This window comes from Dipodomys merriami, unplaced genomic scaffold (genome assembly GCF_024711535.1).
Source record: "Dipodomys merriami isolate MVZ:Mamm:240054 unplaced genomic scaffold, mDipMer1.0.p SCAF_242, whole genome shotgun sequence".
In the NCBI taxonomy this organism is placed as follows: Eukaryota; Metazoa; Chordata; class Mammalia; order Rodentia; family Heteromyidae; genus Dipodomys; species Dipodomys merriami.
Genome location: NW_027203849.1, coordinates 1,610,227 through 1,622,643, shown reverse-complemented (window position 1 = coordinate 1,622,643; position 12,417 = coordinate 1,610,227). Strand labels below are relative to the sequence as shown.

Here is a 12,417-nt window from a genome sequence, read left to right as displayed (position 1 = left end):
TAGGCCTTTGTAACTTCGGTGTACAAAGGTTATATAGATTTTTTTGTTGTTGTATAGATTTTTTTATTCTCAGAGAACTTGAGAATAAATTGAGTCATTTACTAATTTAAAACATGTAGAGCATTTATGAACAAATTCTTTAGTTATTCATGGTTGGGGTAGTTTTTTACTGTTTCTATCATGTTTCTTAGGCAGGAACAAATTGAAGAAAGGTAAGTTCCAAGTTGGTTACAGTTATGGTTCTTATAGTCTAACATGTAAGAATCACTTAGTGGGTCAGATGCTGGTATCTCATGCCTGTAATCCTAGCTATTTGGGAGACTGAGATTTGATGGATCACAGTTTGAAGCCTGCCCATGCAGAAAAGTCCTTGAAACATCTCCAATAAATCACCAAAATGGAAGTGGAGCTGTGGCTCCTCAAGTGGTAGAGCTCTAGACTTAAGCAAAAAAGCACAGGAATTTCACCTATGACAAGTTGAAGCCTCAAGGACCAGTACATGAAAAAAAAAAATCACCTAGTAATACCATTTAGTAGGCTCTTATTCCAATTCAGAAAGTCTTGAATAAGGCCTGTGAAGTTGCATTTCTAACAATTTCCAAATGATGCTGATGCTATTGGTCTCAGAACTACTTAGGCAAGAACCGGTGAGATAGAATATATGAGAATACACTAGCATGTGAGATCGTAAACTAAGGGGCATTAAATCAACTGCCTCAATTCTTTCTATTTATTTCATGAACCCAATTTAAGGCCAAGGAAAGAATCTTGGTGATGACTTACCTACAGAATCATAGGATCCTGCTCAAACCCCAGCACACGGATCAAAGTCAACTCTAGATTTGTTACCCAAATATTTTGGTCAAAGAGCCGGATTTGGAGGTTCACTCATAAAAGGTGACAGCTTTTTATCAATGACAAGATGAAGAAAGGGGGAAGCAGCCATTTTTAAGGTATCAATGAAAATATTACTAAGAAAATACCAGGAACATACTGTTTCTCGGAATCAAGGAGATGCTCAATTGCTTTAAGAATTTTGGACTTGGGAGTCAGAGATCAGTTGGAGAGAGAAAAAGAAAGAAGTTAGGATACTAAAGGGGGAGGGGGAAGACTACCAGGGTTCTAGGATTCAACCAGAGACACATATTGGTTGTTCATTCTCACTGACTAGCCCGCTCTACCACTGCCATGTAGAGAGAAAAGTTCCTTGGGAGAAATGATCACAGGGGCCAGGCTGGTCTGATATGAATAGGAGGAGATACATTTTGTCCTAACCACTCTCAAAGAAGACATGAGAAACCCTTTTGATTTGGTTACTAAACCAGCATAGCTTGCTGGAGTCCAAAGAACTCTAATAAAGGAAGAAGAGATTTCAGAGAACAGACTGGAATATTCTACATATGCTCTCCACCACCCCAACCAAGGAGTACAGTTCCAGGAAGTGCTTGACAAGTGCTCTCTTAAAAGGTCAGATAAGAAGTCCACAATAAGTTTAATTGGGGAATTACCCTTTAAAGACAGTGACAGCTATATCAGGTATTCATGCCACTATTATCAGATTTGGGGTGGGGGTAGGGGTCTGGAAAAATGAGCTTACATCATGCTTCTGGTATTGCAGTGAGTTTCAAGGTGGTTCCATGATCACAGGTGGGAATATATGTATCTAGCATATAGTTCAAGGGAATCTAACTGGGAATATTTTGGAGAGGGATCTCCTAAAAAGGTGCAATTGGATGAAATGAGCTTCCAGAAACCAGGCAGATCAGTGGTAGACAGAGTCCAGGCCTAGTTAGAACACTGTTGGCAACAACACTGTTTGGGAAGGATAAAGGACAAGATTTGTAACAGTCATTTTTTAAAATTTATTTTTATTGTAAAGGGTGATATACAGAGGAGTTACAGTTACATAAGTTAGGTAATGAGTACATTTCTCTTTGAACTGTGTCACCGCTTCCCTTTTTTTCTCCAGTTCTTTTTCTCTCCCAACCCCCCTCCTCCACAAGTTATACTGTTCATTTTCAACAAGGTGTCTAGTGAGTGTCACTGCTGCATTTGTTCACCCTTTGTCCCATTTCTGTGCTCCCTCTTTCCCTCCCCCAAACAGATAAACTTACATACTAGATAAAAGGCATATGTTTTTAACTGATTCAAAACATCATTATTGGGCCAGGCACTGGTGGTTCATGCCTGTGATCCTAGCTACTCAGGAGGCTGACATCTGAGGGTCAGAGGCAGGAACGTCCATGAAACTTATCTCCAATTAACCACCAGAAAACCATAAGTGGCACTGTGGCTCAAGTGGTAGAGTGTTAGCTGAAGAGCTCAGGACAGGGCCTAGGCCCAGAGTTCAAACCCCACGACTGACAAAAGAAAAATCATTTGAGTTGCTCACTGTGGATGACTAGACCCCACTAAACAGATTGTAGAGAGTCTCATCTTGACTTCCAAGCAAAGGGAAATGTGGAGGAAAGCACTAATCAGTGCATCAGTGTCTGCTGACACATGATAAAGAAGAAAATGATAAACTGAAGAAGCAAAGTAAAATGTTAGAAGTTTGGCTGAGTCTTCCTGAAAAGGAAAGTGGAAACTAGAGGACAAGTTAGGACTTGAATAAAGTTTCTGTTGCCTGTGTCACAGCTTTAATATGACAGCAGAGAAAGGCTCAGCACATGGCAAAGGTGTTTGTCCTCACCAAAACCCAGTGAAGAGCCACAGAACCACCACCACCACCACCACGAATTTGCGAAGAGTATTCCATACTGTTCTGGGTGGGTACTGGAGTAGAGCAGTGAATGAAACAAAGACATCTGTCCCCATGGAACACAAATCAGAACTGGCTTTAGTTGGAGAATCTATTTAATCTCCAAATAAAGCAAGTGAGAAAACTGCTTCAGGAGACGAGCCTTCCAGGCCTAAGAAATTCTAGGCAAGAAAAAACATGCAGAGTTCAGAAGAGGTAAGAAATACTCAAGGATTTCATACTAGGTAAATTGGCAAGTACTACAAGTCAGGGTTCCCATGTACTCACCTAGAACCAGCTTACTAGCCCATTACTGAATGTAATGTCTGTTCACAAGATAATGTGGGGCTCTGTCCTTGGCTTTTTTTCCTTTTAATGGTTCTGAGGATCAATCTCAGGACCTGGTAGGTGCCACGCAAGTGTTCTACCACTGAATTTCATGTACTAGAAATTTAATCCCCCAAGACATATGTTAATGGTATTTGAGAAGCGAGATCAGAGCTGGTAATTGGATCATGAAGGTTCTGCTCTTGTGAATGGATTAATCCATTCATGGGTAATTAGATGAATGGGTTATAAATGGTTTTGTTATAAATGTAAGCTCTCTTTGACAGGCTTGTTCTGGTTTCACCACGGAATGCCTTATACCACTTTGCTTCTCTGCCGAGGGGACCATTAGCAAGAAAGCCTTCCCCAGATGTAGGTTCTCTGCTTTGGCTCCCAGCTTCAGAGCTATAACACACAAAGTTATCTCCTTTAGAATTTTCTAGTATATGACTTTCAATTACAGCAACAGAAAACAGACTAAGACATAGGGGAAATGGAAATTAAGGGATTTAAAAACATACAGAATGGAGAAGCAAAGAGTCCCCAGTAAGTTCTGGAATAACATTGAAATTTCCAAAATTTTGCAAGAGACTAAAGAAGTTTCCATTTTCAGACGGACTATAGAAAGCCTGAACTCTAACCAACCTTTTAGTAAAAGACTTCTCCCAATAGTTTAATGCTATGGTCAAGCGCTATGGAAAACTAACATAGATTGAGTGGCATTAAGAGAATATTTTCTCTTTTATGTTTTACTGTTCTCTCTCCTTTCCTCTGTCTAGTCTCTGCTAGGATTGTTAGTCTGTATCTGCACAAACTTCATTTTGATTGGTGAAGTGGGTCTGCATATGCTTTTTGGCTAGATACCAACTGAACCTTTACTCCTTAGGAGTGTGTCTATACAAGTATATACAAGCTATCCCTTATTTTCCTACTTCCCTTGCAGCTATGTGCCCAAGGTCAAGCCAGAGATGCAATGCACCACACACACACACACACACATACACACACACACACACACACACACACACACACACACACACACACACACTTTTGAGTAGGAATCAGTGATACAAATATGAAATGCAATCAAGGACCCCCATGAAAGTGGCTTTACAGCTTAGCTACCATCAGTGTTTTCTCTGCTAGTTCATAAGTCACACAATTCTAAATCAGGTTTTTCATACTTCCCTGTAATTCCCTCAACTGCTCAATAGGCTGTGCATAAATTCCTTCTCTGCTTTACTCTGTGGCCCATTATCCAGAAGTAGGACGAATAGAACTGGTTTAACTGCTGTTAGCCAGCAGATTTGGGTGTGAGGTTGGCACTGGGATAATCTTTTATATCCTGTTAACCCTTTGGGTTTTAGACGTGGACTACTCAGGAAACTGGCTGCAGCCAGTGAGGAAACTTCGCTCCTCTCAGGCACTAAATGGGGGCCCCAGATTGAGGCTAAACAGGTCGGAGTTGGTGTGGTAGGTAACTGTGGACTTCATTCTCTAGTGTTTTCAACTTTCAAGAGCAAGATTTGGCTTGAGAGGTATTCCTCCTTGGGAATGTAATATTATATATCATAACATCAAACACACTACCAAGAAAGCAGGAAGAACTTCCAACTCCAACAACAAAATAGTTTTTTTTATTATTTATAGAGATAATCTCATGCTTTGTTAACAGCTCTTTTGTACTTGTTAAGCTGTAGATTTTCTTTACTTCATCATCTTTGCCTCTCTGCAAATATGAAAAGGAAAATATAAGCAAAAGAATATAAAATATTCTAGAAATTTTTTGGGGGGGGTTCCAGTTGTGGGGCCTGAACTCTGGACCTGGGTGCTGTCCCTCAGCTCTTCAGCTCAAGGTGAGCACTCTACCACTTGAGCCACAGCGCCACTTCTGGCTTTTTTTCTTTTTGCTTATGTGGTGCTGAGGAATCGAACCCAGGGTCTCATGCATGCAAGGCAAGCACTCTACCACTGAGCCACCTTCCCAGCCCCTCTAGAAACTCTTCATAGTCACAATCCAAGCATCTGAATCACTCATTTTTAAGGTTGAAAAGAGTTTTTAATGTATTATCATTTCCACTTAAGGGATAGATAGTTCACAGAAATCAAATATCTTTGAACACATATTTTTCTATGAAATATCAATTTTAGATGTTATTCCAAAACAGGTTTAAGCTTTAACAAATAATTTTAGATGCAAGTAAGTCATAAAAATAGTACAAAGAGCCGGGCGCTGGTGGCTCACGCCTGTAATCCTAGCTACTCAGGAGGCTGAGATCTGAGGATCGCGGTTCAAAGCCAGCCCGGGCAGGAGAGACCGTGAGACTCCTATCTCCAATAAACCACCAGAAAACCGGAAGTGGCACTGTAGCTCAAGTGGTAGAGCGCTCCCCTTGAGCTGAAGAGCTGAGGGACAGCGCCCAGGCCCAGAGTTCAAGCCCCACGACCGACAAAAAAAAAAAAAAATAGTACAAAGAGGGCTGGGAAGATGGCTCAGTGGTAGAGTGCTTGCCTTGCATGCCTGAGGCTCTGGGTTCGATTCCTTAGCACCACATAAGCAAAAACAAAAAAGCCAGAAGCGGTGCTGTGACTCAAGTGGTAGAGCGCTAGCCTTGAGCTGAAGAGCTGAGGGACAGCGCCCAGGCCCAGAGTTCAGGCCCTACGACTGGACCAAAAAAAAAAAAAAATAGTACAAAGATTTTCATGTTTCTATCACCCAGCTTCGCTCCATGTTTTAATTTTTTTTTGGGGGGGGGGGGTCCAGTCCTGGGGCCTGAACGCTGGGCCTGGGCGTTGTCCTTCAGCTCTTCAGCTCAAGGCTAGCGCTCTACCAATTAAGCCACAGCACCACTTCCAGCTTTTTTCTTTTTGCTTATGTGGTGCTGAGGAATCGAACCCAGGGCCTCAGGCATGCAAGGCAAGCACTCTACCACTGAGCCACCTTCCCAGCCCTCCCTCCATGTTTTGAATCACATTTTTTTTCAATACTGAGGTTTGAACTCAGGGCTTATGCCCACTAAGCAGAAACTCTCTATTTGAGCCACATTTCCATCCCTTTTTTTACTTTAATTATATTTTGGATAGGATTTTGCTCTTTTGTCTGGGCCCCCCTCAGATGGAGGTTCTTTCTACATCTCTTGTAGCTAAGACCACTAGCATTCAATGAGTCTTTACTGTGTCTAAACATGATAGACATATAACCTTAGTTAATTTCCATAAATACCTGGTGAGAGAGATAAGAGAGCACCTGGCTTTCTTAATCACCTCTTAAACATTGATATTTAATTCACATACCAAAAAATACCCCTTTAAAAAATGAAGCCAGGCAAAGTGGCTCATGCCTATAATCCCAGATACTCAGGAAGCAGAGGTTGGGAGGTGTATGGTTCAAGACTAGCCCAGGCAAAAGTTAATGAGGCCCCATCTTAATTAATAGCTATGAACCCAGCTAAATAGGAGGCATAAGTAGAATTGCAGTCTGAGGCTCATCTGAACAAAAGTGTGAAACCCTATCCAAAAATAACTAGAGCAGAAAGTTCTGAGCTGTTGCTCAAGTGGTAAAAGCATCTGTCTGCAAGTCTGAGACCCTGAGATCCAATCCTGTTACCATTGTTACACGGTTACAAATTTCTGTCACCTCCTAACAAAGTCCTATATCCATTAGCAGCCACTTTCCCTTCTCTTCCTACCTTCTCAGGCCACGAAATCATTGTTATTCTCTGACACTGTGATTGAATTGTTTGTTTTAACTCCAAATGGTCTGGGTGCATCTTAAGTAGTGTCACCTTCTGCATCACCAAGAGCACTGATGGTGGAGCATTTTATGGCAGAATGCTGTGCTCTTTCTCTAGGGCTGCCTTCTACATTATGATACCTGCTGTGCAAGTGGGTATCCTAACTGCAGCCTCCTAAGGAAACTGTAATATGAATCCCAGAGACTTAAAATGTGAAGGGAGAAAATTCACATCTTAGGATCAGCGACATAATGCAATGAAAGAAAGGTATTTAGGACATTTCAATTTTGTTGGCCTTGTGTCACCATCAGATTTCATGACACACAGTTCCAACATTATTTGATCTCTGACCCTATCTTCTGCTGCACCAGTTGGCCAATACAACTGAGGAAATAGGGGATAATGAAATGGGATAGTAATAATTCCCATCCCAGGATGTACTGGGCCCTGATTGTTTAATTAAGTATATATATTTGCTCCCATTCTTGAAGCAGAGGTTAAATAACCCACCAGTAGAAGGAAAGACCCAAAAGAGGAAGCAGCTTTTATGAGGAGGGTTGGGAAGGTTAGCTTCATGAGGTGGGATGAAAGCAGTATGTCTCCAGGCCTTACCTCTGAGACCTTCACTGCTAGCCTAGCAGGGGCAGCTCTTGTCTCTCTCTAGCCCTTCCACTCTGTACTTTTCTTTTTTCTTCTCTTTTCTCTTGTTGTTGTTGTTGACAATATTGGCAATGAATTCAGGGCCTCGTGCTTGCAAAGCAGGCACTCTAGCTTGCCTGAACTCTGCCTCCAGTCTCCCTTTGGGTTGGTTATTTTTGAAGCAGGGTCTTGCTTTAAGCCCAGGCTGGCCTGGCTGTGTTCTTCCTATTTGTGCTTCCCTATGGCACTGGGGATGATAGGCACATGCCACCATACCCAACCATTGAATGAAGGAGAGACTCACCAATTTTTATGTCCAGGCTGACATCTGACCATGATCCCTTAATCTCCACTTCCCAAATAGCTAGGATTAGAACCTTGACCCACCATGCTCAGATTATGCTGGTTCTTTTTTGATGGCACCTTCTCCACCCTCCTCTGCCCTACTCTGTGCCTTGATTGCTGCAGATTACATTCCCAAGTCAGTATAGTTCTCTGGCTTCTAGCAGGCTTTGCCAATGGAAATGAAGGAGCTCAGTAGAGGAAGAGTATATAGACAAGTATGTATTCATACCACTTCTGCCCACCCCAAACCAACCTCACCCTGACCAACAAGGGCTGGAATTTTGGCACTGCTTCTTTCCTCCACCTTCTTCCTGTTAGGCAGGACCTCCAGCTTAGCTACAGTTCTGGTAAGAGCTCCCTCCCCTGTCCTTCCTAGAACTTCCAAATATCAAGTTCCTGGATGCATAACAAGAGCCTGTCCCAAACAAACAAAAATGAGAAAGGTAGAAGCAAATTTTAGAAAACAAAAACTCCAATTTTCTAGGATCTCCACTATATTATGAAGCTTCCAAGACTGATTTCTAGCCCTTTTCTCAATCACTGACATATTTCAAATGAAAATGCCTAATATATAAAAAAGTGCCCAAGTGTTTGGAACTGTAAAGGATGACACTGTTTTCTCTAGGGATACAGGTACTTCCTAAGATAAAAACTAAAATAAATTGTTTGACTATCAATACCATCACTGCCCTAAGAGGTCTATAATGAGGACATCTTTGGGCCAAGAATCTTCCATGGTATCCTGTCCATCGGTACTGTGGATTGAGTTGGACTCCCTCAAGAAATATATTTAAGGGCTATCTTCTTTAGAGATGGAGTCCCATTCCTTGAGGATATAATTAATTAAGATATGATCATACCTAATTAGATTATGACTGCTATCTGATCAGAAAAAGAGACAAAACTGTAGATGTAGCGGGAAGATGGCCATATAAATCAGAGATATGATTTATGCTGCCATGAACATACCAAAACCTGGATGAGGGCTAGGCACAGTGTTCATCCTTAGGAGGATGAGATCTGAGGATCAAGGTGAGAAGCCAGACTGGACAGGAAAGTTCATGAGACTCATATATTCAATTAACTACTCAAAATATAAAATAAATAATGTGGAAGAAGTGGAGCTGTGGCTCAAATAGTACAGCACCAGCCTTGAGCATAAAAGCTAAGGGATGATGCCCAGGCCCTGAATTCAAGCCCCAGGACTGACAAAAAAAAAAAAAAAAGGATGAGGAAAAGAAATGACTTCTCAAGAGATTTAGGAACATGGTCCTGCTGACAACTTAATTTCAGATCTCTACTCTCCACAGCAGAGAGACCATGTATAATTATTTCTTTAAGTCACCCTGTTTATGATACTTTGTTTAAAAGCCTTATGGAAACAAATTTCAACCTTTAGGAATTTATTCCTCTAGGAGCAGAGATTGGCAAACTAAGATCTACAGTTCAAATCCAGCCCACTGCTTACCATTCTATGATCTATGAGCTCTTTTTCCCCCAAAGAACATTTGCAAGCAATTTAATGATGGGAACACTAATTTTGAACCTCAATTAAGTTAAATGTTATTTTCCAAAAAAGGAAGTCAGTTCTTCTCAGTTGAAGACCTATATTTTTTAAAATATTATTATATTTTTAATTTCATTGATAAAAACATATATTTTTCTTTTCTTTTTTTTGTGTGTGTGTCAGTCATGGATCTTGAACTCTGGGCCTGGGCACTGTCCCTCAGCTCTTCAGCTCAAAACTAGCACTCTACCACTTGAGCCACAGCGCCACTTCTGCTTTTCTGGTGGTTTATTGGAGATAAGAGTCTCATGGACTTTCCTGCCTGGGCTGGCTTTGAACCATGATCCTCAGAGGTCAGCCTCTTGAGTAGATAGGATTATAGTCATGAGCCACTGGCACCCAGCTGAAACATGTATCTTTTTATATGTCACCCTATTCCGCTCTTTTTTTGTTGTCTTTTTTTTTTTTTTTTGGCCAGTCCTGGCGCTTGAACTCAGTGCCTGATCACTGTCCCTGGGCTTCTTTTTGCTCAGGACTAGCACTCTACCACTTGAGCTACAGCATCATTTCCAGCTTTTTCTGTTTGTGATGCTGAGGAATTGAACCCAGGGCTTTGTGCATGCTAGGCAAGCACTCTACCACTAAACCACATTCCTGGCCTTTTTTTTTTTAATTGCTGGCTGGGGGTCTTGAACTCTGGGCCTGGGTGCTGTCCCTGAGTTTCTTTTGTATGTTCTTCCTGAGCTTCTTTTGCTCAAGGTGAGTGCTCTACCACTTGAGCCACAGCACCACTTCCAGGCTTTTTTTAGTAGTTTATTAAAGATAAGAATCTCACAGAGTTTCCTGCCTAAGCTGGCTTGGAACTGCAATCCTCAGATCTCAGCCTCCTGAGTAGCTAGGATTACAGGCATGAGCCACCGGCACTTGGCTCCACTCTTTTTTTAAACCTTTACTTCAGTTTCTCATAAAAATGTGTTCTTCTGGGGCTAGGAAGGTGGCTCAGTGGTAGAGCGCTTGCCATGCATGCCTGAGGCCCTGGGTTCGATTCCTCAGCACCACATAAGCAAAAAAGAAAAAAGCCGGAAGTGGTGCTGTGGCTCAAGTGGTAGAGCACTAGCCTTGAGCTGAAGAGCTGAGGGACAGCGCCCAGGCCCAGAGTTCAGGCCCCACGACTAGACCCCCCCCCCCCCAAAATGTGTTCTTCCCAAGACACAAGAGGTTTTTTTCTTTGTTGCTGTATTATGTGATTTTTTTGTTTCTTTTGTATGTTCTTCCCCCATGGTATAACCCCTGTTGTCACGGTATTTGATTCCGGTGCCCTGCATCTTGTATATACATTTTTCTAATTGAGGGAGGGGAAGGGAAATAACAAAAGGCTGAAACAAGGATACAGGTTGACCCATAGTAATAATGAGACCTACAAGACACTATGTTGAAAACGAACTTTACAACTTGGGGTGGGGGGGAAGGGAGGAGTCGAGGAGGTGGAGAGGGAAGGGATAGTAGGGGAAAAACAAAAGAAGGGGTAACAATGCTCAATAAGAAATGTACTCATGGCCTTATCATGTAACTGTAACCCCTCTGTACAGTATCTTTACAATACAAAAAATCACAACAAAAATGTGTTCTGGTAATTGGCTGTTTACTTCCGGCGGTGTGGAAGCTGTGACTCAGTCTCCAGCTGTTTGTCCCTTCCCCGAAGATGACCCTGGAGACAGTGCCGAAGGATCTGCGGCATCTGCGGGCATGTCTGCTGTGTTCGCTGGTCAAGACTATAGACCAGTTTGAATACGATGGATGTGATCATTGTGATGCATATCTACAAATGAAGGGTAACAGAGAAATGGTATATGACTGCACCAGCTCTTCCTTTGATGGAATCATTGCAATGATGAGTCCAGAGGACAGCTAGGTCTTCAAGTGGCAGCGAGTTAGTAACTTGAAGCCCGGTGTATATACCGTGTCAGTCACTGGTCGCCTGCCCCAAGGAATTGTACGGGAGCTAAAAAGTCAAGGAGTGGCCTACAAATCCTAAAGACCTAGCAAGATGCAGGACTGCCGACATCTTTGCTGTCCACCTTCTGCCTCTGCTTTGTTTTTGTTACGGAATTTGAACAGACAGAACTTCAAAATCCCTGCTCTAAAACTCTGAGAATCATCAGACTGTTCAAAGGATAGCAGATCCTGTCCTTGGGCGGTAGACTACTGGTAGAGTGGGAAGGTGGATTCTCATGACCTCAATTGAAGGAAGGTACTGGTTTTTCTACTTGTTGAAGGGCTTGCTGTATGCTTGCCCATGGGTCAAATGCCAATAAACATAAACTGTTGGAAAATTCTTAAAGCCATAAAAAATGTGTTCTTTCTTGTTATATGAACCCTTATCTATAGTAAATAGAATAGTCACAATTCTGCCTATTTGCTGGCAAACTCTGAAATATTTTCTATGGGACCTTCATGGAAAAAGTTTGCTGAACTCTTCTCTAGAGAAAGCTAAGCATCATTTTCTAATTTAGCCAGGGAATTTCCAAGTAATAATGAAAAGAAGGTACCTTAGTTCTTTAACTCTCAGAGAACTAGCATCTTTCAGCAACTAATAATAACTATTTAAAAGCATTTGTTTTTGTCCCAAAGTCTCCAGAGGGCTAAAGTGCAATACTTTTCTATAACTTGTTATATAGTATTATATATTCCACTATATAGTCCCCCTTTGTCTCTTCTATTTGCTCTGTGATGTGCTTCTTGGTGTGTTGTATCCTGTCCTGCAGATATTCCTTGACAGGTGATTGCAACAATATGCAGTCACAAACGCACCAGTACTCACAGCAAAGGACATTCTTCCCAAGGTCATTGTGGAGGAGACAAGCATCACCATCTTCAACACAGCAGATGCTGTGAGGTTACTTTTACTCTGGGAATATTTCAGGATGTTCCCTGGGCTGACAGATAGCCCAGTGAACTCTTCTGACTTCATAGTGAAATGCTCCAAACTACACATCAGGAGTTATAAGGTGCACAGGAATCAAGTCTTTCCATGTTGTTTGAATGTTTACTTACATTACTAATACAGACTAAAAGATTTGTCTTGCAAAAGATTAGGCCTTTTGTTGTTGTTGTTTTGTTTTCAG

The 12,417-nt window shown here is 41.8% G+C and overlaps 1 pseudogene; it reads left to right on the top strand.

Annotated features, from left to right (window-relative positions):
* Positions 1-10,868: 10,868 nt before the first annotated feature.
* On the top strand, positions 10,869-11,534 carry LOC138835954 (transcription elongation factor SPT4-A-like; annotated as a pseudogene).
* The last annotated feature ends 883 nt before the right edge of the window (positions 11,535-12,417 follow it).